An 18783-nucleotide genomic window follows, 5' to 3' on the forward strand; every position below is an offset into this window, starting at 1 on the left:
TACGAAGCGAGCGTGCTGGACCGCCGTAAACGGTAAGCCCGGCGACAAAAAAAAAAAATCCGAAGAAAAAGAGAGGGGTGCAACACGAGGACTTCCCAGGAGGTCACCCATCCTAGTACTACTCTCGCCCAAACACGCTTAACTGCGGAGTTCTGATGGGATCCGGTGCATTAGTGTTGGTATGATCGCACCCATCAGCATAAGCGCGTTAAATCCTTATAAAGGATCCGAATGCAGCGATGCACTCTAACACCAGGGAGCTGCAGCCCGAGGGCATTTCCAGATCGCCGCCACCAAATCAGCACCCAAAACGAGATCAGCGGCTCGTATTTTTGGCCTGGGGCAGACTAAGCCTACGAAGCGAGCGTGCTGGACCGCCGTAAACGGTAAGCCCGGCGACAAAAAAAAAAAATCCGAAGAAAAAGAGAGGGGTGCAACACGAGGACTTCCCCGGAGGTCACCCATCCTAGTACTACTCTCGCCCAAACACGCTTAACTGCGGAGTTCTGATGGGATCCGGTGCATTAGTGTTGGTATGATCGCACCCATCAGCATAAGCGCGTTAAATCCTTATAAAGGATCCGAATGCAGCGATGGACTCTAACACCAGGGAGCTGCAGCCCGAGGGCATTTCCAGATCGCCGCCACCAAATCAGCACCCAAAACGAGATCAGCGGCTCGTATTTTTGGCCTGGGGCAGACTAAGCCTACGAAGCGAGCGTGCTGGACCGCCGTAAACGGTAAGCCCGGCGACAAAAAAAAAAAATCCGAAGAAAAAGAGAGGGGTGCAACACGAGGACTTCCCAGGAGGTCACCCATCCTAGTACTACTCTCGCCCAAACACGCTTAACTGCGGAGTTCTGATGGGATCCGGTGCATTAGTGTTGGTATGATCGCACCCATCAGCATAAGCGCGTTAAATCCTTATAAAGGATCCGAATGCAGCGATGCACTCTAACACCAGGGAGCTGCAGCCCGAGGGCATTTCCAGATCGCCGCCACCAAATCAGCACCCAAAACGAGATCAGCGGCTCGTATTTTTGGCCTGGGGCAGACTAAGCCTACGAAGCGAGCGTGCTGGACCGCCGTAAACGGTAAGCCCGGCGACAAAAAAAAAAAATCCGAAGAAAAAGAGAGGGGTGCAACACGAGGACTTCCCAGGAGGTCACCCATCCTAGTACTACTCTCGCCCAAACACGCTTAACTGCGGAGTTCTGATGGGATCCGGTGCATTAGTGTTGGTATGATCGCACCCATCAGCATAAGCGCGTTAAATCCTTATAAAGGATCCGAATGCAGCGATGCACTCTAACACCAGGGAGCTGCAGCCCGAGGGCATTTCCAGATCGCCGCCACCAAATCAGCACCCAAAACGAGATCAGCGGCTCGTATTTTTGGCCTGGGGCAGACTAAGCCTACGAAGCGAGCGTGCTGGACCGCCGTAAACGGTAAGCCCGGCGACAAAAAAAAAAAATCCGAAGAAAAAGAGAGGGGTGCAACACGAGGACTTCCCCGGAGGTCACCCATCCTAGTACTACTCTCGCCCAAACACGCTTAACTGCGGAGTTCTGATGGGATCCGGTGCATTAGTGTTGGTATGATCGCACCCATCAGCATAAGCGCGTTAAATCCTTATAAAGGATCCGAATGCAGCGATGCACTCTAACACCAGGGAGCTGCAGCCCGAGGGCATTTCCAGATCGCCGCCACCAAATCAGCACCCAAAACGAGATCAGCGGCTCGTATTTTTGGCCTGGGGCAGACTAAGCCTACGAAGCGAGCGTGCTGGACCGCCGTAAACGGTAAGCCCGGCGACAAAAAAAAAAAATCCGAAGAAAAAGAGAGGGGTGCAACACGAGGACTTCCCAGGAGGTCACCCATCCTAGTACTACTCTCGCTCAAACACGCTTAACTGCGGAGTTCTGATGGGATCCGGTGCATTAGTGTTGGTATGATCGCACCCATCAGCATAAGCGCGTTAAATCCTTATAAAGGATCCGAATGCAGCGATGCACTCTAACACCAGGGAGCTGCAGCCCGAGGGCATTTCCAGATCGCCGCCACCAAATCAGCACCCAAAACGAGATCAGCGGCTCGTATTTTTGGCCTGGGGCAGACTAAGCCTACGAAGCGAGCGTGCTGGACCGCCGTAAACGGTAAGCCCGGCGACAAAAAAAAAAAATCCGAAGAAAAAGAGAGGGGTGCAACACGAGGACTTCCCAGGAGGTCACCCATCCTAGTACTACTCTCGCCCAAACACGCTTAACTGCGGAGTTCTGATGGGATCCGGTGCATTAGTGTTGGTATGATCGCACCCATCAGCATAAGCGCGTTAAATCCTTATAAAGGATCCGAATGCAGCGATGCACTCTAACACCAGGGAGCTGCAGCCCGAGGGCATTTCCAGATCGCCGCCACCAAATCAGCACCCAAAACGAGATCAGCGGCTCGTATTTTTGGCCTGGGGCAGACTAAGCCTACGAAGCGAGCGTGCTGGACCGCCGTAAACGGTAAGCCCGGCGACAAAAAAAAAAAATCCGAAGAAAAAGAGAGGGGTGCAACACGAGGACTTCCCAGGAGGTCACCCATCCTAGTACTACTCTCGCCCAAACACGCTTAACTGCGGAGTTCTGATGGGATCCGGTGCATTAGTGTTGGTATGATCGCACCCATCAGCATAAGCGCGTTAAATCCTTATAAAGGATCCGAATGCAGCGATGCACTCTAACACCAGGGAGCTGCAGCCCGAGGGCATTTCCAGATCGCCGCCACCAAATCAGCACCCAAAACGAGATCAGCGGCTCGTATTTTTGGCCTGGGGCAGACTAAGCCTACGAAGCGAGCGTGCTGGACCGCCGTAAACGGTAAGCCCGGCGACAAAAAAAAAAAATCCGAAGAAAAAGAGAGGGGTGCAACACGAGGACTTCCCAGGAGGTCACCCATCCTAGTACTACTCTCGCCCAAACACGCTTAACTGCGGAGTTCTGATGGGATCCGGTGCATTAGTGTTGGTATGATCGCACCCATCAGCATAAGCGCGTTAAATCCTTATAAAGGATCCGAATGCAGCGATGCACTCTAACACCAGGGAGCTGCAGCCCGAGGGCATTTCCAGATCGCCGCCACCAAATCAGCACCCAAAACGAGATCAGCGGCTCGTATTTTTGGCCTGGGGCAGACTAAGCCTACGAAGCGAGCGTGCTGGACCGCCGTAAACGGTAAGCCCGGCGACAAAAAAAAAAAATCCGAAGAAAAAGAGAGGGGTGCAACACGAGGACTTCCCCGGAGGTCACCCATCCTAGTACTACTCTCGCCCAAACACGCTTAACTGCGGAGTTCTGATGGGATCCGGTGCATTAGTGTTGGTATGATCGCACCCATCAGCATAAGCGCGTTAAATCCTTATAAAGGATCCGAATGCAGCGATGGACTCTAACACCAGGGAGCTGCAGCCCGAGGGCATTTCCAGATCGCCGCCACCAAATCAGCACCCAAAACGAGATCAGCGGCTCGTATTTTTGGCCTGGGGCAGACTAAGCCTACGAAGCGAGCGTGCTGGACCGCCGTAAACGGTAAGCCCGGCGACAAAAAAAAAAAATCCGAAGAAAAAGAGAGGGGTGCAACACGAGGACTTCCCAGGAGGTCACCCATCCTAGTACTACTCTCGCCCAAACACGCTTAACTGCGGAGTTCTGATGGGATCCGGTGCATTAGTGTTGGTATGATCGCACCCATCAGCATAAGCGCGTTAAATCCTTATAAAGGATCCGAATGCAGCGATGCACTCTAACACCAGGGAGCTGCAGCCCGAGGGCATTTCCAGATCGCCGCCACCAAATCAGCACCCAAAACGAGATCAGCGGCTCGTATTTTTGGCCTGGGGCAGACTAAGCCTACGAAGCGAGCGTGCTGGACCGCCGTAAACGGTAAGCCCGGCGACAAAAAAAAAAAATCCGAAGAAAAAGAGAGGGGTGCAACACGAGGACTTCCCAGGAGGTCACCCATCCTAGTACTACTCTCGCCCAAACACGCTTAACTGCGGAGTTCTGATGGGATCCGGTGCATTAGTGTTGGTATGATCGCACCCATCAGCATAAGCGCGTTAAATCCTTATAAAGGATCCGAATGCAGCGATGCACTCTAACACCAGGGAGCTGCAGCCCGAGGGCATTTCCAGATCGCCGCCACCAAATCAGCACCCAAAACGAGATCAGCGGCTCGTATTTTTGGCCTGGGGCAGACTAAGCCTACGAAGCGAGCGTGCTGGACCGCCGTAAACGGTAAGCCCGGCGACAAAAAAAAAAAATCCGAAGAAAAAGAGAGGGGTGCAACACGAGGACTTCCCCGGAGGTCACCCATCCTAGTACTACTCTCGCCCAAACACGCTTAACTGCGGAGTTCTGATGGGATCCGGTGCATTAGTGTTGGTATGATCGCACCCATCAGCATAAGCGCGTTAAATCCTTATAAAGGATCCGAATGCAGCGATGCACTCTAACACCAGGGAGCTGCAGCCCGAGGGCATTTCCAGATCGCCGCCACCAAATCAGCACCCAAAACGAGATCAGCGGCTCGTATTTTTGGCCTGGGGCAGACTAAGCCTACGAAGCGAGCGTGCTGGACCGCCGTAAACGGTAAGCCCGGCGACAAAAAAAAAAAAATCCGAAGAAAAAGAGAGGGGTGCAACACGAGGACTTCCCAGGAGGTCACCCATCCTAGTACTACTCTCGCTCAAACACGCTTAACTGCGGAGTTCTGATGGGATCCGGTGCATTAGTGTTGGTATGATCGCACCCATCAGCATAAGCGCGTTAAATCCTTATAAAGGATCCGAATGCAGCGATGCACTCTAACACCAGGGAGCTGCAGCCCGAGGGCATTTCCAGATCGCCGCCACCAAATCAGCACCCAAACCGAGATCAGCGGCTCGTATTTTTGGCCTGGGGCAGACTAAGCCTACGAAGCGAGCGTGCTGGACCGCCGTAAACGGTAAGCCCGGCGACAAAAAAAAAAAATCCGAAGAAAAAGAGAGGGGTGCAACACGAGGACTTCCCAGGAGGTCACCCATCCTAGTACTACTCTCGCCCAAACACGCTTAACTGCGGAGTTCTGATGGGATCCGGTGCATTAGTGTTGGTATGATCGCACCCATCAGCATAAGCGCGTTAAATCCTTATAAAGGATCCGAATGCAGCGATGCACTCTAACACCAGGGAGCTGCAGCCCGAGGGCATTTCCAGATCGCCGCCACCAAATCAGCACCCAAAACGAGATCAGCGGCTCGTATTTTTGGCCTGGGGCAGACTAAGCCTACGAAGCGAGCGTGCTGGACCGCCGTAAACGGTAAGCCCGGCGACAAAAAAAAAAAATCCGAAGAAAAAGAGAGGGGTGCAACACGAGGACTTCCCAGGAGGTCACCCATCCTAGTACTACTCTCGCCCAAACACGCTTAACTGCGGAGTTCTGATGGGATCCGGTGCATTAGTGTTGGTATGATCGCACCCATCAGCATAAGCGCGTTAAATCCTTATAAAGGATCCGAATGCAGCGATGCACTCTAACACCAGGGAGCTGCAGCCCGAGGGCATTTCCAGATCGCCGCCACCAAATCAGCACCCAAAACGAGATCAGCGGCTCGTATTTTTGGCCTGGGGCAGACTAAGCCTACGAAGCGAGCGTGCTGGACCGCCGTAAACGGTAAGCCCGGCGACAAAAAAAAAAAATCCGAAGAAAAAGAGAGGGGTGCAACACGAGGACTTCCCCGGAGGTCACCCATCCTAGTACTACTCTCGCCCAAACACGCTTAACTGCGGAGTTCTGATGGGATCCGGTGCATTAGTGTTGGTATGATCGCACCCATCAGCATAAGCGCGTTAAATCCTTATAAAGGATCCGAATGCAGCGATGCACTCTAACACCAGGGAGCTGCAGCCCGAGGGCATTTCCAGATCGCCGCCACCAAATCAGCACCCAAAACGAGATCAGCGGCTCGTATTTTTGGCCTGGGGCAGACTAAGCCTACGAAGCGAGCGTGCTGGACCGCCGTAAACGGTAAGCCCGGCGACAAAAAAAAAAAATCCGAAGAAAAAGAGAGGGGTGCAACACGAGGACTTCCCAGGAGGTCACCCATCCTAGTACTACTCTCGCTCAAACACGCTTAACTGCGGAGTTCTGATGGGATCCGGTGCATTAGTGTTGGTATGATCGCACCCATCAGCATAAGCGCGTTAAATCCTTATAAAGGATCCGAATGCAGCGATGCACTCTAACACCAGGGAGCTGCAGCCCGAGGGCATTTCCAGATCGCCGCCACCAAATCAGCACCCAAAACGAGATCAGCGGCTCGTATTTTTGGCCTGGGGCAGACTAAGCCTACGAAGCGAGCGTGCTGGACCGCCGTAAACGGTAAGCCCGGCGACAAAAAAAAAAAATCCGAAGAAAAAGAGAGGGGTGCAACACGAGGACTTCCCAGGAGGTCACCCATCCTAGTACTACTCTCGCCCAAACACGCTTAACTGCGGAGTTCTGATGGGATCCGGTGCATTAGTGTTGGTATGATCGCACCCATCAGCATAAGCGCGTTAAATCCTTATAAAGGATCCGAATGCAGCGATGCACTCTAACACCAGGGAGCTGCAGCCCGAGGGCATTTCCAGATCGCCGCCACCAAATCAGCACCCAAAACGAGATCAGCGGCTCGTATTTTTGGCCTGGGGCAGACTAAGCCTACGAAGCGAGCGTGCTGGACCGCCGTAAACGGTAAGCCCGGCGACAAAAAAAAAAAATCCGAAGAAAAAGAGAGGGGTGCAACACGAGGACTTCCCAGGAGGTCACCCATCCTAGTACTACTCTCGCCCAAACACGCTTAACTGCGGAGTTCTGATGGGATCCGGTGCATTAGTGTTGGTATGATCGCACCCATCAGCATAAGCGCGTTAAATCCTTATAAAGGATCCGAATGCAGCGATGCACTCTAACACCAGGGAGCTGCAGCCCGAGGGCATTTCCAGATCGCCGCCACCAAATCAGCACCCAAAACGAGATCAGCGGCTCGTATTTTTGGCCTGGGGCAGACTAAGCCTACGAAGCGAGCGTGCTGGACCGCCGTAAACGGTAAGCCCGGCGACAAAAAAAAAAAAATCCGAAGAAAAAGAGAGGGGTGCAACACGAGGACTTCCCCGGAGGTCACCCATCCTAGTACTACTCTCGCCCAAACACGCTTAACTGCGGAGTTCTGATGGGATCCGGTGCATTAGTGTTGGTATGATCGCACCCATCAGCATAAGCGCGTTAAATCCTTATAAAGGATCCGAATGCAGCGATGCACTCTAACACCAGGGAGCTGCAGCCCGAGGGCATTTCCAGATCGCCGCCACCAAATCAGCACCCAAAACGAGATCAGCGGCTCGTATTTTTGGCCTGGGGCAGACTAAGCCTACGAAGCGAGCGTGCTGGACCGCCGTAAACGGTAAGCCCGGCGACAAAAAAAAAAAATCCGAAGAAAAAGAGAGGGGTGCAACACGAGGACTTCCCCGGAGGTCACCCATCCTAGTACTACTCTCGCCCAAACACGCTTAACTGCGGAGTTCTGATGGGATCCGGTGCATTAGTGTTGGTATGATCGCACCCATCAGCATAAGCGCGTTAAATCCTTATAAAGGATCCGAATGCAGCGATGGACTCTAACACCAGGGAGCTGCAGCCCGAGGGCATTTCCAGATCGCCGCCACCAAATCAGCACCCAAAACGAGATCAGCGGCTCGTATTTTTGGCCTGGGGCAGACTAAGCCTACGAAGCGAGCGTGCTGGACCGCCGTAAACGGTAAGCCCGGCGACAAAAAAAAAAAATCCGAAGAAAAAGAGAGGGGTGCAACACGAGGACTTCCCCGGAGGTCACCCATCCTAGTACTACTCTCGCCCAAACACGCTTAACTGCGGAGTTCTGATGGGATCCGGTGCATTAGTGTTGGTATGATCGCACCCATCAGCATAAGCGCGTTAAATCCTTATAAAGGATCCGAATGCAGCGATGGACTCTAACACCAGGGAGCTGCAGCCCGAGGGCATTTCCAGATCGCCGCCACCAAATCAGCACCCAAAACGAGATCAGCGGCTCGTATTTTTGGCCTGGGGCAGACTAAGCCTACGAAGCGAGCGTGCTGGACCGCCGTAAACGGTAAGCCCGGCGACAAAAAAAAAAAATCCGAAGAAAAAGAGAGGGGTGCAACACGAGGACTTCCCAGGAGGTCACCCATCCTAGTACTACTCTCGCTCAAGCACGCTTAACTGCGGAGTTCTGATGGGATCCGGTGCATTAGTGTTGGTATGATCGCACCCATCAGCATAAGCGCGTTAAATCCTTATAAAGGATCCGAATGCAGCGATGCACTCTAACACCAGGGAGCTGCAGCCCGAGGGCATTTCCAGATCGCCGCCACCAAATCAGCACCCAAAACGAGATCAGCGGCTCGTATTTTTGGCCTGGGGCAGACTAAGCCTACGAAGCGAGCGTGCTGGACCGCCGTAAACGGTAAGCCCGGCGACAAAAAAAAAAAATCCGAAGAAAAAGAGAGGGGTGCAACACGAGGACTTCCCAGGAGGTCACCCATCCTAGTACTACTCTCGCCCAAACACGCTTAACTGCGGAGTTCTGATGGGATCCGGTGCATTAGTGTTGGTATGATCGCACCCATCAGCATAAGCGCGTTAAATCCTTATAAAGGATCCGAATGCAGCGATGCACTCTAACACCAGGGAGCTGCAGCCCGAGGGCATTTCCAGATCGCCGCCACCAAATCAGCACCCAAAACGAGATCAGCGGCTCGTATTTTTGGCCTGGGGCAGACTAAGCCTACGAAGCGAGCGTGCTGGACCGCCGTAAACGGTAAGCCCGGCGACAAAAAAAAAAAATCCGAAGAAAAAGAGAGGGGTGCAACACGAGGACTTCCCAGGAGGTCACCCATCCTAGTACTACTCTCGCCCAAACACGCTTAACTGCGGAGTTCTGATGGGATCCGGTGCATTAGTGTTGGTATGATCGCACCCATCAGCATAAGCGCGTTAAATCCTTATAAAGGATCCGAATGCAGCGATGCACTCTAACACCAGGGAGCTGCAGCCCGAGGGCATTTCCAGATCGCCGCCACCAAATCAGCACCCAAAACGAGATCAGCGGCTCGTATTTTTGGCCTGGGGCAGACTAAGCCTACGAAGCGAGCGTGCTGGACCGCCGTAAACGGTAAGCCCGGCGACAAAAAAAAAAAATCCGAAGAAAAAGAGAGGGGTGCAACACGAGGACTTCCCCGGAGGTCACCCATCCTAGTACTACTCTCGCCCAAACACGCTTAACTGCGGAGTTCTGATGGGATCCGGTGCATTAGTGTTGGTATGATCGCACCCATCAGCATAAGCGCGTTAAATCCTTATAAAGGATCCGAATGCAGCGATGGACTCTAACACCAGGGAGCTGCAGCCCGAGGGCATTTCCAGATCGCCGCCACCAAATCAGCACCCAAAACGAGATCAGCGGCTCGTATTTTTGGCCTGGGGCAGACTAAGCCTACGAAGCGAGCGTGCTGGACCGCCGTAAACGGTAAGCCCGGCGACAAAAAAAAAAAAATCCGAAGAAAAAGAGAGGGGTGCAACACGAGGACTTCCCAGGAGGTCACCCATCCTAGTACTACTCTCGCCCAAACACGCTTAACTGCGGAGTTCTGATGGGATCCGGTGCATTAGTGTTGGTATGATCGCACCCATCAGCATAAGCGCGTTAAATCCTTATAAAGGATCCGAATGCAGCGATGCACTCTAACACCAGGGAGCTGCAGCCCGAGGGCATTTCCAGATCGCCGCCACCAAATCAGCACCCAAAACGAGATCAGCGGCTCGTATTTTTGGCCTGGGGCAGACTAAGCCTACGAAGCGAGCGTGCTGGACCGCCGTAAACGGTAAGCCCGGCGACAAAAAAAAAAAATCCGAAGAAAAAGAGAGGGGTGCAACACGAGGACTTCCCAGGAGGTCACCCATCCTAGTACTACTCTCGCCCAAACACGCTTAACTGCGGAGTTCTGATGGGATCCGGTGCATAGTGTTGGTATGATCGCACCCATCAGCATAAGCGCGTTAAATCCTTATAAAGGATCCGAATGCAGCGATGCACTCTAACACCAGGGAGCTGCAGCCCGAGGGCATTTCCAGATCGCCGCCACCAAATCAGCACCCAAAACGAGATCAGCGGCTCGTATTTTTGGCCTGGGGCAGACTAAGCCTACGAAGCGAGCGTGCTGGACCGCCGTAAACGGTAAGCCCGGCGACAAAAAAAAAAAATCCGAAGAAAAAGAGAGGGGTGCAACACGAGGACTTCCCCGGAGGTCACCCATCCTAGTACTACTCTCGCCCAAACACGCTTAACTGCGGAGTTCTGATGGGATCCGGTGCATTAGTGTTGGTATGATCGCACCCATCAGCATAAGCGCGTTAAATCCTTATAAAGGATCCGAATGCAGCGATGGACTCTAACACCAGGGAGCTGCAGCCCGAGGGCATTTCCAGATCGCCGCCACCAAATCAGCACCCAAAACGAGATCAGCGGCTCGTATTTTTGGCCTGGGGCAGACTAAGCCTACGAAGCGAGCGTGCTGGACCGCCGTAAACGGTAAGCCCGGCGACAAAAAAAAAAAATCCGAAGAAAAAGAGAGGGGTGCAACACGAGGACTTCCCAGGAGGTCACCCATCCTAGTACTACTCTCGCCCAAACACGCTTAACTGCGGAGTTCTGATGGGATCCGGTGCATTAGTGTTGGTATGATCGCACCCATCAGCATAAGCGCGTTAAATCCTTATAAAGGATCCGAATGCAGCGATGCACTCTAACACCAGGGAGCTGCAGCCCGAGGGCATTTCCAGATCGCCGCCACCAAATCAGCACCCAAAACGAGATCAGCGGCTCGTATTTTTGGCCTGGGGCAGACTAAGCCTACGAAGCGAGCGTGCTGGACCGCCGTAAACGGTAAGCCCGGCGACAAAAAAAAAAAATCCGAAGAAAAACAGAGGGGTGCAACACGAGGACTTCCCAGGAGGTCACCCATCCTAGTACTACTCTCGCCCAAACACGCTTAACTGCGGAGTTCTGATGGGATCCGGTGCATTAGTGTTGGTATGATCGCACCCATCAGCATAAGCGCGTTAAATCCTTATAAAGGATCCGAATGCAGCGATGCACTCTAACACCAGGGAGCTGCAGCCCGAGGGCATTTCCAGATCGCCGCCACCAAATCAGCACCCAAAACGAGATCAGCGGCTCGTATTTTTGGCCTGGGGCAGACTAAGCCTACGAAGCGAGCGTGCTGGACCGCCGTAAACGGTAAGCCCGGCGACAAAAAAAAAAAATCCGAAGAAAAAGAGAGGGGTGCAACACGAGGACTTCCCCGGAGGTCACCCATCCTAGTACTACTCTCGCCCAAACACGCTTAACTGCGGAGTTCTGATGGGATCCGGTGCATTAGTGTTGGTATGATCGCACCCATCAGCATAAGCGCGTTAAATCCTTATAAAGGATCCGAATGCAGCGATGCACTCTAACACCAGGGAGCTGCAGCCCGAGGGCATTTCCAGATCGCCGCCACCAAATCAGCACCCAAAACGAGATCAGCGGCTCGTATTTTTGGCCTGGGGCAGACTAAGCCTACGAAGCGAGCGTGCTGGACCGCCGTAAACGGTAAGCCCGGCGACAAAAAAAAAAAATCCGAAGAAAAAGAGAGGGGTGCAACACGAGGACTTCCCAGGAGGTCACCCATCCTAGTACTACTCTCGCCCAAACACGCTTAACTGCGGAGTTCTGATGGGATCCGTTGCATTAGTGTTGGTATGATCGCACCCATCAGCATAAGCGCGTTAAATCCTTATAAAGGATCCGAATGCAGCGATGCACTCTAACACCAGGGAGCTGCAGCCCGAGGGCATTTCCAGATCGCCGCCACCAAATCAGCACCCAAAACGAGATCAGCGGCTCGTATTTTTGGCCTGGGGCAGACTAAGCCTACGAAGCGAGCGTGCTGGACCGCCGTAAACGGTAAGCCCGGCGACAAAAAAAAAAAATCCGAAGAAAAAGAGAGGGGTGCAACACGAGGACTTCCCCGGAGGTCACCCATCCTAGTACTACTCTCGCCCAAACACGCTTAACTGCGGAGTTCTGATGGGATCCGGTGCATTAGTGTTGGTATGATCGCACCCATCAGCATAAGCGCGTTAAATCCTTATAAAGGATCCGAATGCAGCGATGGACTCTAACACCAGGGAGCTGCAGCCCGAGGGCATTTCCAGATCGCCGCCACCAAATCAGCACCCAAAACGAGATCAGCGGCTCGTATTTTTGGCCTGGGGCAGACTAAGCCTACGAAGCGAGCGTGCTGGACCGCCGTAAACGGTAAGCCCGGCGACAAAAAAAAAAAATCCGAAGAAAAAGAGAGGGGTGCAACACGAGGACTTCCCAGGAGGTCACCCATCCTAGTACTACTCTCGCCCAAACACGCTTAACTGCGGAGTTCTGATGGGATCCGGTGCATTAGTGTTGGTATGATCGCACCCATCAGCATAAGCGCGTTAAATCCTTATAAAGGATCCGAATGCAGCGATGCACTCTAACACCAGGGAGCTGCAGCCCGAGGGCATTTCCAGATCGCCGCCACCAAATCAGCACCCAAAACGAGATCAGCGGCTCGTATTTTTGGCCTGGGGCAGACTAAGCCTACGAAGCGAGCGTGCTGGACCGCCGTAAACGGTAAGCCCGGCGACAAAAAAAAAAAATCCGAAGAAAAAGAGAGGGGTGCAACACGAGGACTTCCCAGGAGGTCACCCATCCTAGTACTACTCTCGCCCAAACACGCTTAACTGCGGAGTTCTGATGGGATCCGGTGCATTAGTGTTGGTATGATCGCACCCATCAGCATAAGCGCGTTAAATCCTTATAAAGGATCCGAATGCAGCGATGCACTCTAACACCAGGGAGCTGCAGCCCGAGGGCATTTCCAGATCGCCGCCACCAAATCAGCACCCAAAACGAGATCAGCGGCTCGTATTTTTGGCCTGGGGCAGACTAAGCCTACGAAGCGAGCGTGCTGGACCGCCGTAAACGGTAAGCCCGGCGACAAAAAAAAAAAATCCGAAGAAAAAGAGAGGGGTGCAACACGAGGACTTCCCAGGAGGTCACCCATCCTAGTACTACTCTCGCCCAAACACGCTTAACTGCGGAGTTCTGATGGGATCCGGTGCATTAGTGTTGGTATGATCGCACCCATCAGCATAAGCGCGTTAAATCCTTATAAAGGATCCGAATGCAGCGATGCACTCTAACACCAGGGAGCTGCAGCCCGAGGGCATTTCCAGATCGCCGCCACAAAATCAGCACCCAAAACGAGATCAGCGGCTCGTATTTTTGGCCTGGGGCAGACTAAGCCTACGAAGCGAGCGTGCTGGACCGCCGTAAACGGTAAGCCCGGCGACAAAAAAAAAAAATCCGAAGAAAAAGAGAGGGGTGCAACACGAGGACTTCCCAGGAGGTCACCCATCCTAGTACTACTCTCGCCCAAACACGCTTAACTGCGGAGTTCTGATGGGATCCGGTGCATTAGTGTTGGTATGATCGCACCCATCAGCATAAGCGCGTTAAATCCTTATAAAGGATCCGAATGCAGCGATGCACTCTAACACCAGGGAGCTGCAGCCCGAGGGCATTTCCAGATCGCCGCCACCAAATCAGCACCCAAAACGAGATCAGCGGCTCGTATTTTTGGCCTGGGGCAGACTAAGCCTACGAAGCGAGCGTGCTGGACCGCCGTAAACGGTAAGCCCGGCGACAAAAAAAAAAAATCCGAAGAAAAAGAGAGGGGTGCAACACGAGGACTTCCCCGGAGGTCACCCATCCTAGTACTACTCTCGCCCAAACACGCTTAACTGCGGAGTTCTGATGGGATCCGGTGCATTAGTGTTGGTATAATCGCACCCATCAGCATAAGCGCGTTAAATCCTTATAAAGGATCCGAATGCAGCGATGGACTCTAACACCAGGGAGCTGCAGCCCGAGGGCATTTCCAGATCGCCGCCACCAAATCAGCACCCAAAACGAGATCAGCGGCTCGTATTTTTGGCCTGGGGCAGACTAAGCCTACGAAGCGAGCGTGCTGGACCGCCGTAAACGGTAAGCCCGGCGACAAAAAAAAAAAATCCGAAGAAAAAGAGAGGGGTGCAACACGAGGACTTCCCAGGAGGTCACCCATCCTAGTACTACTCTCGCCCAAACACGCTTAACTGCGGAGTTCTGATGGGATCCGGTGCATTAGTGTTGGTATGATCGCACCCATCAGCATAAGCGCGTTAAATCCTTATAAAGGATCCGAATGCAGCGATGCACTCTAACACCAGGGAGCTGCAGCCCGAGGGCATTTCCAGATCGCCGCCACCAAATCAGCACCCAAAACGAGATCAGCGGCTCGTATTTTTGGCCTGGGGCAGACTAAGCCTACGAAGCGAGCGTGCTGGACCGCCGTAAACGGTAAGCCCGGCGACAAAAAAAAAAAATCCGAAGAAAAAGAGAGGGGTGCAACACGAGGACTTCCCAGGAGGTCACCCATCCTAGTACTACTCTCGCCCAAACACGCTTAACTGCGGAGTTCTGATGGGATCCGGTGCATTAGTGTTGGTATGATCGCACCCATCAGCATAAGCGCGTTAAATCCTTATAAAGGATCCGAATGCAGCGATGCACTCTAACACCAGGGAGCTGCAGCCCGAGGGCATTTCCAGATCGCCGCCACCAAATCAGCACCCAAAACGAGATCAGCGGCTCGTATTTTTGGCCTGGGGCAGACTAAGCCTACGAAGCGAGCGTGCTGGACCGCCGTAAACGGTAAGCCCGGCGACAAAAAAAAAAAATCCGAAGAAAAAGAGAGGGGTGCAACACGAGGACTTCCCCGGAGGTCACCCATCCTAGTACTACTCTCGCCCAAACACGCTTAACTGCGGAGTTCTGATGGGATCCGGTGCATTAGTGTTGGTATGATCGCACCCATCAGCATAAGCGCGTTAAATCCTTATAAAGGATCCGAATGCAGCGATGGACTCTAACACCAGGGAGCTGCAGCCCGAGGGCATTTCCAGATCGCCGCCACCAAATCAGCACCCAAAACGAGATCAGCGGCTCGTATTTTTGGCCTGGGGCAGACTAAGCCTACGAAGCGAGCGTGCTGGACCGCCGTAAACGGTAAGCCCGGCGACAAAAAAAAAAAATCCGAAGAAAAAGAGAGGGGTGCAACACGAGGACTTCCCAGGAGGTCACCCATCCTAGTACTACTCTCGCCCAAACACGCTTAACTGCGGAGTTCTGATGGGATCCGGTGCATTAGTGTTGGTATGATCGCACCCATCAGCATAAGCGCGTTAAATCCTTATAAAGGATCCGAATGCAGCGATGCACTCTAACACCAGGGAGCTGCAGCCCGAGGGCATTTCCAGATCGCCGCCACCAAATCAGCACCCAAAACGAGATCAGCGGCTCGTATTTTTGGCCTGGGGCAGACTAAGCCTACGAAGCGAGCGTGCTGGACCGCCGTAAACGGTAAGCCCGGCGACAAAAAAAAAAAATCCGAAGAAAAAGAGAGGGGTGCAACACGAGGACTTCCCAGGAGGTCACCCATCCTAGTACTACTCTCGCCCAAACACGCTTAACTGCGGAGTTCTGATGGGATCCGGTGCATTAGTGTTGGTATGATCGCACCCATCAGCATAAGCGCGTTAAATCCTTATAAAGGATCCGAATGCAGCGATGCACTCTAACACCAGGGAGCTGCAGCCCGAGGGCATTTCCAGATCGCCGCCACCAAATCAGCACCCAAAACGAGATCAGCGGCTCGTATTTTTGGCCTGGGGCAGACTAAGCCTACGAAGCGAGCGTGCTGGACCGCCGTAAACGGTAAGCCCGGCGACAAAAAAAAAAAATCCGAAGAAAAAGAGAGGGGTGCAACACGAGGACTTCCCAGGAGGTCACCCATCCTAGTACTACTCTCGCCCAAACACGCTTAACTGCGGAGTTCTGATGGGATCCGGTGCATTAGTGTTGGTATGATCGCACCCATCAGCATAAGCGCGTTAAATCCTTATAAAGGATCCGAATGCAGCGATGCACTCTAACACCAGGGAGCTGCAGCCCGAGGGCATTTCCAGATCGCCGCCACCAAATCAGCACCCAAAACGAGATCAGCGGCTCGTATTTTTGGCCTGGGGCAGACTAAGCCTACGAAGCGAGCGTGCTGGACCGCCGTAAACGGTAAGCCCGGCGACAAAAAAAAAAAATCCGAAGAAAAAGAGAGGGGTGCAACACGAGGACTTCCCAGGAGGTCACCCATCCTAGTACTACTCTCGCCCAAACACGCTTAACTGCGGAGTTCTGATGGGATCCGGTGCATTAGTGTTGGTATGATCGCACCCATCAGCATAAGCGCGTTAAATCCTTATAAAGGATCCGAATGCAGCGATGCACTCTAACACCAGGGAGCTGCAGCCCGAGGGCATTTCCAGATCGCCGCCACCAAATCAGCACCCAAAACGAGATCAGCGGCTCGTATTTTTGGCCTGGGGCAGACTAAGCCTACGAAGCGAGCGTGCTGGACCGCCGTAAACGGTAAGCCCGGCGACAAAAAAAAAAAATCCGAAGAAAAAGAGAGGGGTGCAACACGAGGACTTCCCCGGAGGTCACCCATCCTAGTACTACTCTCGCCCAAACACGCTTAACTGCGGAGTTCTGATGGGATCCGGTGCATTAGTGTTGGTATGATCGCACCCATCAGCATAAGCGCGTTAAATCCTTATAAAGGATCCGAATGCAGCGATGGACTCTAACACCAGGGAGCTGCAGCCCGAGGGCATTTCCAGATCGCCGCCACCAAATCAGCACCCAAAACGAGATCAGCGGCTCGTATTTTTGGCCTGGGGCAGACTAAGCCTACGAAGCGAGCGTGCTGGACCGCCGTAAACGGTAAGCCCGGCGACAAAAAAAAAAAATCCGAAGAAAAAGAGAGGGGTGCAACACGAGGACTTCCCAGGAGGTCACCCATCCTAGTACTACTCTCGCCCAAACACGCTTAACTGCGGAGTTCTGATGGGATCCGGTGCATTAGTGTTGGTATGATCGCACCCATCAGCATAAGCGCGTTAAATCCTTATAAAGGATCCGAATGCAGCGATGCACTCTAACACCAGGGAGCTGCAGCCCGAGGGCATTTCCAGATCGCCGCCACCAAATCAGCACCCAAAACGAGATCAGCGGCTCGTATTTTTGGCCTGGGGCAGACTAAGCCTACGAAGCGAGCGTGCTGGACCGCCGTAAACGGTAAGCCCGGCGACAAAAAAAAAAAATCCGAAGAAAAAGAGAGGGGTGCAACACGAGGACTTCCCAGGAGGTCACCCATCCTAGTACTACTCTCGCCCAAACACGCTTAACTGCGGAGTTCTGATGGGATCCGGTGCATTAGTGTTGGTATGATCGCACCCATCAGCATAAGCGCGTTAAATCCTTATAAAGGATCCGAATGCAGCGATGCACTCTAACACCAGGGAGCTGCAGCCCGAGGGCATTTCCAGATCGCCGCCACCAAATCAGCACCCAAAACGAGATCAGCGGCTCGTATTTTTGGCCTGGGGCAGACTAAGCCTACGAAGCGAGCGTGCTGGACCGCCGTAAACGGTAAGCCCGGCGACAAAAAAAAAAAATCCGAAGAAAAAGAGAGGGGTGCAACACGAGGACTTCCCCGGAGGTCACCCATCCTAGTACTACTCTCGCCCAAACACGCTTAACTGCGGAGTTCTGATGGGATCCGGTGCATTAGTGTTGGTATGATCGCACCCATCAGCATAAGCGCGTTAAATCCTTATAAAGGATCCGAATGCAGCGATGGACTCTAACACCAGGGAGCTGCAGCCCGAGGGCATTTCCAGATCGCCGCCACCAAATCAGCACCCAAAACGAGATCAGCGGCTCGTATTTTTGGCCTGGGGCAGACTAAGCCTACGAAGCGAGCGTGCTGGACCGCCGTAAACGGTAAGCCCGGCGACAAAAAAAAAAAATCCGAAGAAAAAGAGAGGGGTGCAACACGAGGACTTCCCAGGAGGTCACCCATCCTAGTACTACTCTCGCCCAAACACGCTTAACTGCGGAGTTCTGATGGGATCCGGTGCATTAGTGTTGGTATGATCGCACCCATCAGCATAAGCGCGTTAAATCCTTATAAAGGATCCGAATGCAGCGATGCACTCTAACACCAGGGAGCTGCAGCCCGAGGGCATTTCCAGATCGCCGCCACCAAATCAGCACCCAAAACGAGATCAGCGGCTCGTATTTTTGGCCTGGGGCAGACTAAGCCTACGAAGCGAGCGTGCTGGACCGCCGTAAACGGTAAGCCCGGCGACAAAAAAAAAAAATCCGAAGAAAAAGAGAGGGGTGCAACACGAGGACTTCCCAGGAGGTCACCCATCCTAGTACTACTCTCGCCCAAACACGCTTAACTGCGGAGTTCTGATGGGATCCGGTGCATTAGTGTTGGTATGATCGCACCCATCAGCATAAGCGCGTTAAATCCTTATAAAGGATCCGAATGCAGCGATGCACTCTAACACCAGGGAGCTGCAGCCCGAGGGCATTTCTAGATCGCCGCCACCAAATCAGCACCCAAAACGAGATCAGCGGCTCGTATTTTTGGCCTGGGGCAGACTAAGCCTACGAAGCGAGCGTGCTGG

General features: G+C 53.2%; 53 non-coding genes across 53 annotated transcripts; all 53 read right to left on the reverse strand.

Annotated features, from left to right (window-relative positions):
• Positions 1-74: 74 nt before the first annotated feature.
• On the reverse strand, positions 75-193 carry LOC126729358 (5S ribosomal RNA). Its single transcript, XR_007656683.1, has one exon. It is a non-coding gene; the product is annotated as a 5S ribosomal RNA (ribosomal RNA).
• A 235-nt stretch (positions 194-428) lies between these two features.
• LOC126730919 (5S ribosomal RNA) lies at positions 429-547 on the reverse strand. Its single transcript, XR_007658183.1, has one exon. It is a non-coding gene; the product is annotated as a 5S ribosomal RNA (ribosomal RNA).
• Positions 548-782: 235 nt separating this feature from the next.
• On the reverse strand, positions 783-901 carry LOC126729359 (5S ribosomal RNA). Its single transcript, XR_007656684.1, has one exon. It is a non-coding gene; the product is annotated as a 5S ribosomal RNA (ribosomal RNA).
• A 235-nt stretch (positions 902-1136) lies between these two features.
• On the reverse strand, positions 1137-1255 carry LOC126729360 (5S ribosomal RNA). The gene has a single exon (XR_007656685.1). It is a non-coding gene; the product is annotated as a 5S ribosomal RNA (ribosomal RNA).
• A 235-nt stretch (positions 1256-1490) lies between these two features.
• Positions 1491-1609, reverse strand: LOC126730921 (5S ribosomal RNA). The gene has a single exon (XR_007658185.1). It is a non-coding gene; the product is annotated as a 5S ribosomal RNA (ribosomal RNA).
• Positions 1610-1844: 235 nt separating this feature from the next.
• LOC126731493 (5S ribosomal RNA) lies at positions 1845-1963 on the reverse strand. Its single transcript, XR_007658738.1, has one exon. It is a non-coding gene; the product is annotated as a 5S ribosomal RNA (ribosomal RNA).
• Positions 1964-2198: 235 nt separating this feature from the next.
• LOC126729361 (5S ribosomal RNA) lies at positions 2199-2317 on the reverse strand. The gene has a single exon (XR_007656686.1). It is a non-coding gene; the product is annotated as a 5S ribosomal RNA (ribosomal RNA).
• Positions 2318-2552: 235 nt separating this feature from the next.
• On the reverse strand, positions 2553-2671 carry LOC126729362 (5S ribosomal RNA). Its single transcript, XR_007656687.1, has one exon. It is a non-coding gene; the product is annotated as a 5S ribosomal RNA (ribosomal RNA).
• A 235-nt stretch (positions 2672-2906) lies between these two features.
• Positions 2907-3025, reverse strand: LOC126729363 (5S ribosomal RNA). The gene has a single exon (XR_007656688.1). It is a non-coding gene; the product is annotated as a 5S ribosomal RNA (ribosomal RNA).
• A 235-nt stretch (positions 3026-3260) lies between these two features.
• Positions 3261-3379, reverse strand: LOC126730922 (5S ribosomal RNA). Its single transcript, XR_007658186.1, has one exon. It is a non-coding gene; the product is annotated as a 5S ribosomal RNA (ribosomal RNA).
• Positions 3380-3614: 235 nt separating this feature from the next.
• Positions 3615-3733, reverse strand: LOC126729364 (5S ribosomal RNA). Its single transcript, XR_007656689.1, has one exon. It is a non-coding gene; the product is annotated as a 5S ribosomal RNA (ribosomal RNA).
• A 235-nt stretch (positions 3734-3968) lies between these two features.
• LOC126729365 (5S ribosomal RNA) lies at positions 3969-4087 on the reverse strand. The gene has a single exon (XR_007656690.1). It is a non-coding gene; the product is annotated as a 5S ribosomal RNA (ribosomal RNA).
• Positions 4088-4322: 235 nt separating this feature from the next.
• On the reverse strand, positions 4323-4441 carry LOC126730923 (5S ribosomal RNA). The gene has a single exon (XR_007658187.1). It is a non-coding gene; the product is annotated as a 5S ribosomal RNA (ribosomal RNA).
• A 236-nt stretch (positions 4442-4677) lies between these two features.
• Positions 4678-4796, reverse strand: LOC126731494 (5S ribosomal RNA). The gene has a single exon (XR_007658739.1). It is a non-coding gene; the product is annotated as a 5S ribosomal RNA (ribosomal RNA).
• A 235-nt stretch (positions 4797-5031) lies between these two features.
• On the reverse strand, positions 5032-5150 carry LOC126729366 (5S ribosomal RNA). Its single transcript, XR_007656691.1, has one exon. It is a non-coding gene; the product is annotated as a 5S ribosomal RNA (ribosomal RNA).
• Positions 5151-5385: 235 nt separating this feature from the next.
• On the reverse strand, positions 5386-5504 carry LOC126729368 (5S ribosomal RNA). Its single transcript, XR_007656693.1, has one exon. It is a non-coding gene; the product is annotated as a 5S ribosomal RNA (ribosomal RNA).
• A 235-nt stretch (positions 5505-5739) lies between these two features.
• On the reverse strand, positions 5740-5858 carry LOC126730924 (5S ribosomal RNA). The gene has a single exon (XR_007658188.1). It is a non-coding gene; the product is annotated as a 5S ribosomal RNA (ribosomal RNA).
• Positions 5859-6093: 235 nt separating this feature from the next.
• Positions 6094-6212, reverse strand: LOC126731495 (5S ribosomal RNA). Its single transcript, XR_007658740.1, has one exon. It is a non-coding gene; the product is annotated as a 5S ribosomal RNA (ribosomal RNA).
• A 235-nt stretch (positions 6213-6447) lies between these two features.
• Positions 6448-6566, reverse strand: LOC126729369 (5S ribosomal RNA). The gene has a single exon (XR_007656694.1). It is a non-coding gene; the product is annotated as a 5S ribosomal RNA (ribosomal RNA).
• A 235-nt stretch (positions 6567-6801) lies between these two features.
• LOC126729370 (5S ribosomal RNA) lies at positions 6802-6920 on the reverse strand. Its single transcript, XR_007656695.1, has one exon. It is a non-coding gene; the product is annotated as a 5S ribosomal RNA (ribosomal RNA).
• A 236-nt stretch (positions 6921-7156) lies between these two features.
• LOC126730925 (5S ribosomal RNA) lies at positions 7157-7275 on the reverse strand. The gene has a single exon (XR_007658189.1). It is a non-coding gene; the product is annotated as a 5S ribosomal RNA (ribosomal RNA).
• A 235-nt stretch (positions 7276-7510) lies between these two features.
• Positions 7511-7629, reverse strand: LOC126730926 (5S ribosomal RNA). Its single transcript, XR_007658190.1, has one exon. It is a non-coding gene; the product is annotated as a 5S ribosomal RNA (ribosomal RNA).
• Positions 7630-7864: 235 nt separating this feature from the next.
• LOC126730927 (5S ribosomal RNA) lies at positions 7865-7983 on the reverse strand. The gene has a single exon (XR_007658191.1). It is a non-coding gene; the product is annotated as a 5S ribosomal RNA (ribosomal RNA).
• Positions 7984-8218: 235 nt separating this feature from the next.
• On the reverse strand, positions 8219-8337 carry LOC126731716 (5S ribosomal RNA). Its single transcript, XR_007658958.1, has one exon. It is a non-coding gene; the product is annotated as a 5S ribosomal RNA (ribosomal RNA).
• A 235-nt stretch (positions 8338-8572) lies between these two features.
• On the reverse strand, positions 8573-8691 carry LOC126729372 (5S ribosomal RNA). Its single transcript, XR_007656696.1, has one exon. It is a non-coding gene; the product is annotated as a 5S ribosomal RNA (ribosomal RNA).
• A 235-nt stretch (positions 8692-8926) lies between these two features.
• On the reverse strand, positions 8927-9045 carry LOC126729373 (5S ribosomal RNA). Its single transcript, XR_007656697.1, has one exon. It is a non-coding gene; the product is annotated as a 5S ribosomal RNA (ribosomal RNA).
• Positions 9046-9280: 235 nt separating this feature from the next.
• Positions 9281-9399, reverse strand: LOC126730928 (5S ribosomal RNA). Its single transcript, XR_007658192.1, has one exon. It is a non-coding gene; the product is annotated as a 5S ribosomal RNA (ribosomal RNA).
• Positions 9400-9635: 236 nt separating this feature from the next.
• LOC126729374 (5S ribosomal RNA) lies at positions 9636-9754 on the reverse strand. Its single transcript, XR_007656698.1, has one exon. It is a non-coding gene; the product is annotated as a 5S ribosomal RNA (ribosomal RNA).
• A 235-nt stretch (positions 9755-9989) lies between these two features.
• Positions 9990-10107, reverse strand: LOC126731641 (5S ribosomal RNA). Its single transcript, XR_007658885.1, has one exon. It is a non-coding gene; the product is annotated as a 5S ribosomal RNA (ribosomal RNA).
• Positions 10108-10342: 235 nt separating this feature from the next.
• On the reverse strand, positions 10343-10461 carry LOC126730929 (5S ribosomal RNA). Its single transcript, XR_007658193.1, has one exon. It is a non-coding gene; the product is annotated as a 5S ribosomal RNA (ribosomal RNA).
• Positions 10462-10696: 235 nt separating this feature from the next.
• Positions 10697-10815, reverse strand: LOC126729375 (5S ribosomal RNA). The gene has a single exon (XR_007656699.1). It is a non-coding gene; the product is annotated as a 5S ribosomal RNA (ribosomal RNA).
• A 235-nt stretch (positions 10816-11050) lies between these two features.
• On the reverse strand, positions 11051-11169 carry LOC126729376 (5S ribosomal RNA). The gene has a single exon (XR_007656700.1). It is a non-coding gene; the product is annotated as a 5S ribosomal RNA (ribosomal RNA).
• A 235-nt stretch (positions 11170-11404) lies between these two features.
• LOC126730930 (5S ribosomal RNA) lies at positions 11405-11523 on the reverse strand. The gene has a single exon (XR_007658194.1). It is a non-coding gene; the product is annotated as a 5S ribosomal RNA (ribosomal RNA).
• Positions 11524-11758: 235 nt separating this feature from the next.
• LOC126731398 (5S ribosomal RNA) lies at positions 11759-11877 on the reverse strand. The gene has a single exon (XR_007658645.1). It is a non-coding gene; the product is annotated as a 5S ribosomal RNA (ribosomal RNA).
• A 235-nt stretch (positions 11878-12112) lies between these two features.
• Positions 12113-12231, reverse strand: LOC126730932 (5S ribosomal RNA). Its single transcript, XR_007658196.1, has one exon. It is a non-coding gene; the product is annotated as a 5S ribosomal RNA (ribosomal RNA).
• A 235-nt stretch (positions 12232-12466) lies between these two features.
• On the reverse strand, positions 12467-12585 carry LOC126729377 (5S ribosomal RNA). Its single transcript, XR_007656701.1, has one exon. It is a non-coding gene; the product is annotated as a 5S ribosomal RNA (ribosomal RNA).
• Positions 12586-12820: 235 nt separating this feature from the next.
• LOC126729378 (5S ribosomal RNA) lies at positions 12821-12939 on the reverse strand. Its single transcript, XR_007656702.1, has one exon. It is a non-coding gene; the product is annotated as a 5S ribosomal RNA (ribosomal RNA).
• Positions 12940-13174: 235 nt separating this feature from the next.
• LOC126729380 (5S ribosomal RNA) lies at positions 13175-13293 on the reverse strand. The gene has a single exon (XR_007656704.1). It is a non-coding gene; the product is annotated as a 5S ribosomal RNA (ribosomal RNA).
• Positions 13294-13528: 235 nt separating this feature from the next.
• Positions 13529-13647, reverse strand: LOC126729381 (5S ribosomal RNA). The gene has a single exon (XR_007656705.1). It is a non-coding gene; the product is annotated as a 5S ribosomal RNA (ribosomal RNA).
• Positions 13648-13882: 235 nt separating this feature from the next.
• On the reverse strand, positions 13883-14001 carry LOC126731424 (5S ribosomal RNA). Its single transcript, XR_007658671.1, has one exon. It is a non-coding gene; the product is annotated as a 5S ribosomal RNA (ribosomal RNA).
• A 235-nt stretch (positions 14002-14236) lies between these two features.
• Positions 14237-14355, reverse strand: LOC126729382 (5S ribosomal RNA). The gene has a single exon (XR_007656706.1). It is a non-coding gene; the product is annotated as a 5S ribosomal RNA (ribosomal RNA).
• Positions 14356-14590: 235 nt separating this feature from the next.
• Positions 14591-14709, reverse strand: LOC126729383 (5S ribosomal RNA). Its single transcript, XR_007656707.1, has one exon. It is a non-coding gene; the product is annotated as a 5S ribosomal RNA (ribosomal RNA).
• Positions 14710-14944: 235 nt separating this feature from the next.
• On the reverse strand, positions 14945-15063 carry LOC126730933 (5S ribosomal RNA). The gene has a single exon (XR_007658197.1). It is a non-coding gene; the product is annotated as a 5S ribosomal RNA (ribosomal RNA).
• Positions 15064-15298: 235 nt separating this feature from the next.
• On the reverse strand, positions 15299-15417 carry LOC126729384 (5S ribosomal RNA). The gene has a single exon (XR_007656708.1). It is a non-coding gene; the product is annotated as a 5S ribosomal RNA (ribosomal RNA).
• A 235-nt stretch (positions 15418-15652) lies between these two features.
• LOC126729386 (5S ribosomal RNA) lies at positions 15653-15771 on the reverse strand. The gene has a single exon (XR_007656710.1). It is a non-coding gene; the product is annotated as a 5S ribosomal RNA (ribosomal RNA).
• Positions 15772-16006: 235 nt separating this feature from the next.
• On the reverse strand, positions 16007-16125 carry LOC126729388 (5S ribosomal RNA). Its single transcript, XR_007656711.1, has one exon. It is a non-coding gene; the product is annotated as a 5S ribosomal RNA (ribosomal RNA).
• A 235-nt stretch (positions 16126-16360) lies between these two features.
• On the reverse strand, positions 16361-16479 carry LOC126729389 (5S ribosomal RNA). The gene has a single exon (XR_007656712.1). It is a non-coding gene; the product is annotated as a 5S ribosomal RNA (ribosomal RNA).
• A 235-nt stretch (positions 16480-16714) lies between these two features.
• Positions 16715-16833, reverse strand: LOC126730934 (5S ribosomal RNA). Its single transcript, XR_007658198.1, has one exon. It is a non-coding gene; the product is annotated as a 5S ribosomal RNA (ribosomal RNA).
• A 235-nt stretch (positions 16834-17068) lies between these two features.
• Positions 17069-17187, reverse strand: LOC126729390 (5S ribosomal RNA). Its single transcript, XR_007656713.1, has one exon. It is a non-coding gene; the product is annotated as a 5S ribosomal RNA (ribosomal RNA).
• Positions 17188-17422: 235 nt separating this feature from the next.
• On the reverse strand, positions 17423-17541 carry LOC126729391 (5S ribosomal RNA). The gene has a single exon (XR_007656714.1). It is a non-coding gene; the product is annotated as a 5S ribosomal RNA (ribosomal RNA).
• A 235-nt stretch (positions 17542-17776) lies between these two features.
• LOC126730935 (5S ribosomal RNA) lies at positions 17777-17895 on the reverse strand. The gene has a single exon (XR_007658199.1). It is a non-coding gene; the product is annotated as a 5S ribosomal RNA (ribosomal RNA).
• Positions 17896-18130: 235 nt separating this feature from the next.
• On the reverse strand, positions 18131-18249 carry LOC126729393 (5S ribosomal RNA). Its single transcript, XR_007656716.1, has one exon. It is a non-coding gene; the product is annotated as a 5S ribosomal RNA (ribosomal RNA).
• Positions 18250-18484: 235 nt separating this feature from the next.
• On the reverse strand, positions 18485-18603 carry LOC126729394 (5S ribosomal RNA). The gene has a single exon (XR_007656717.1). It is a non-coding gene; the product is annotated as a 5S ribosomal RNA (ribosomal RNA).
• Between the last annotated feature and the right edge of the window lie 180 nt (positions 18604-18783).

This window comes from Quercus robur, chromosome 5, assembly GCF_932294415.1.
Source record: "Quercus robur chromosome 5, dhQueRobu3.1, whole genome shotgun sequence".
In the NCBI taxonomy this organism is placed as follows: domain Eukaryota; kingdom Viridiplantae; phylum Streptophyta; class Magnoliopsida; order Fagales; family Fagaceae; genus Quercus; species Quercus robur.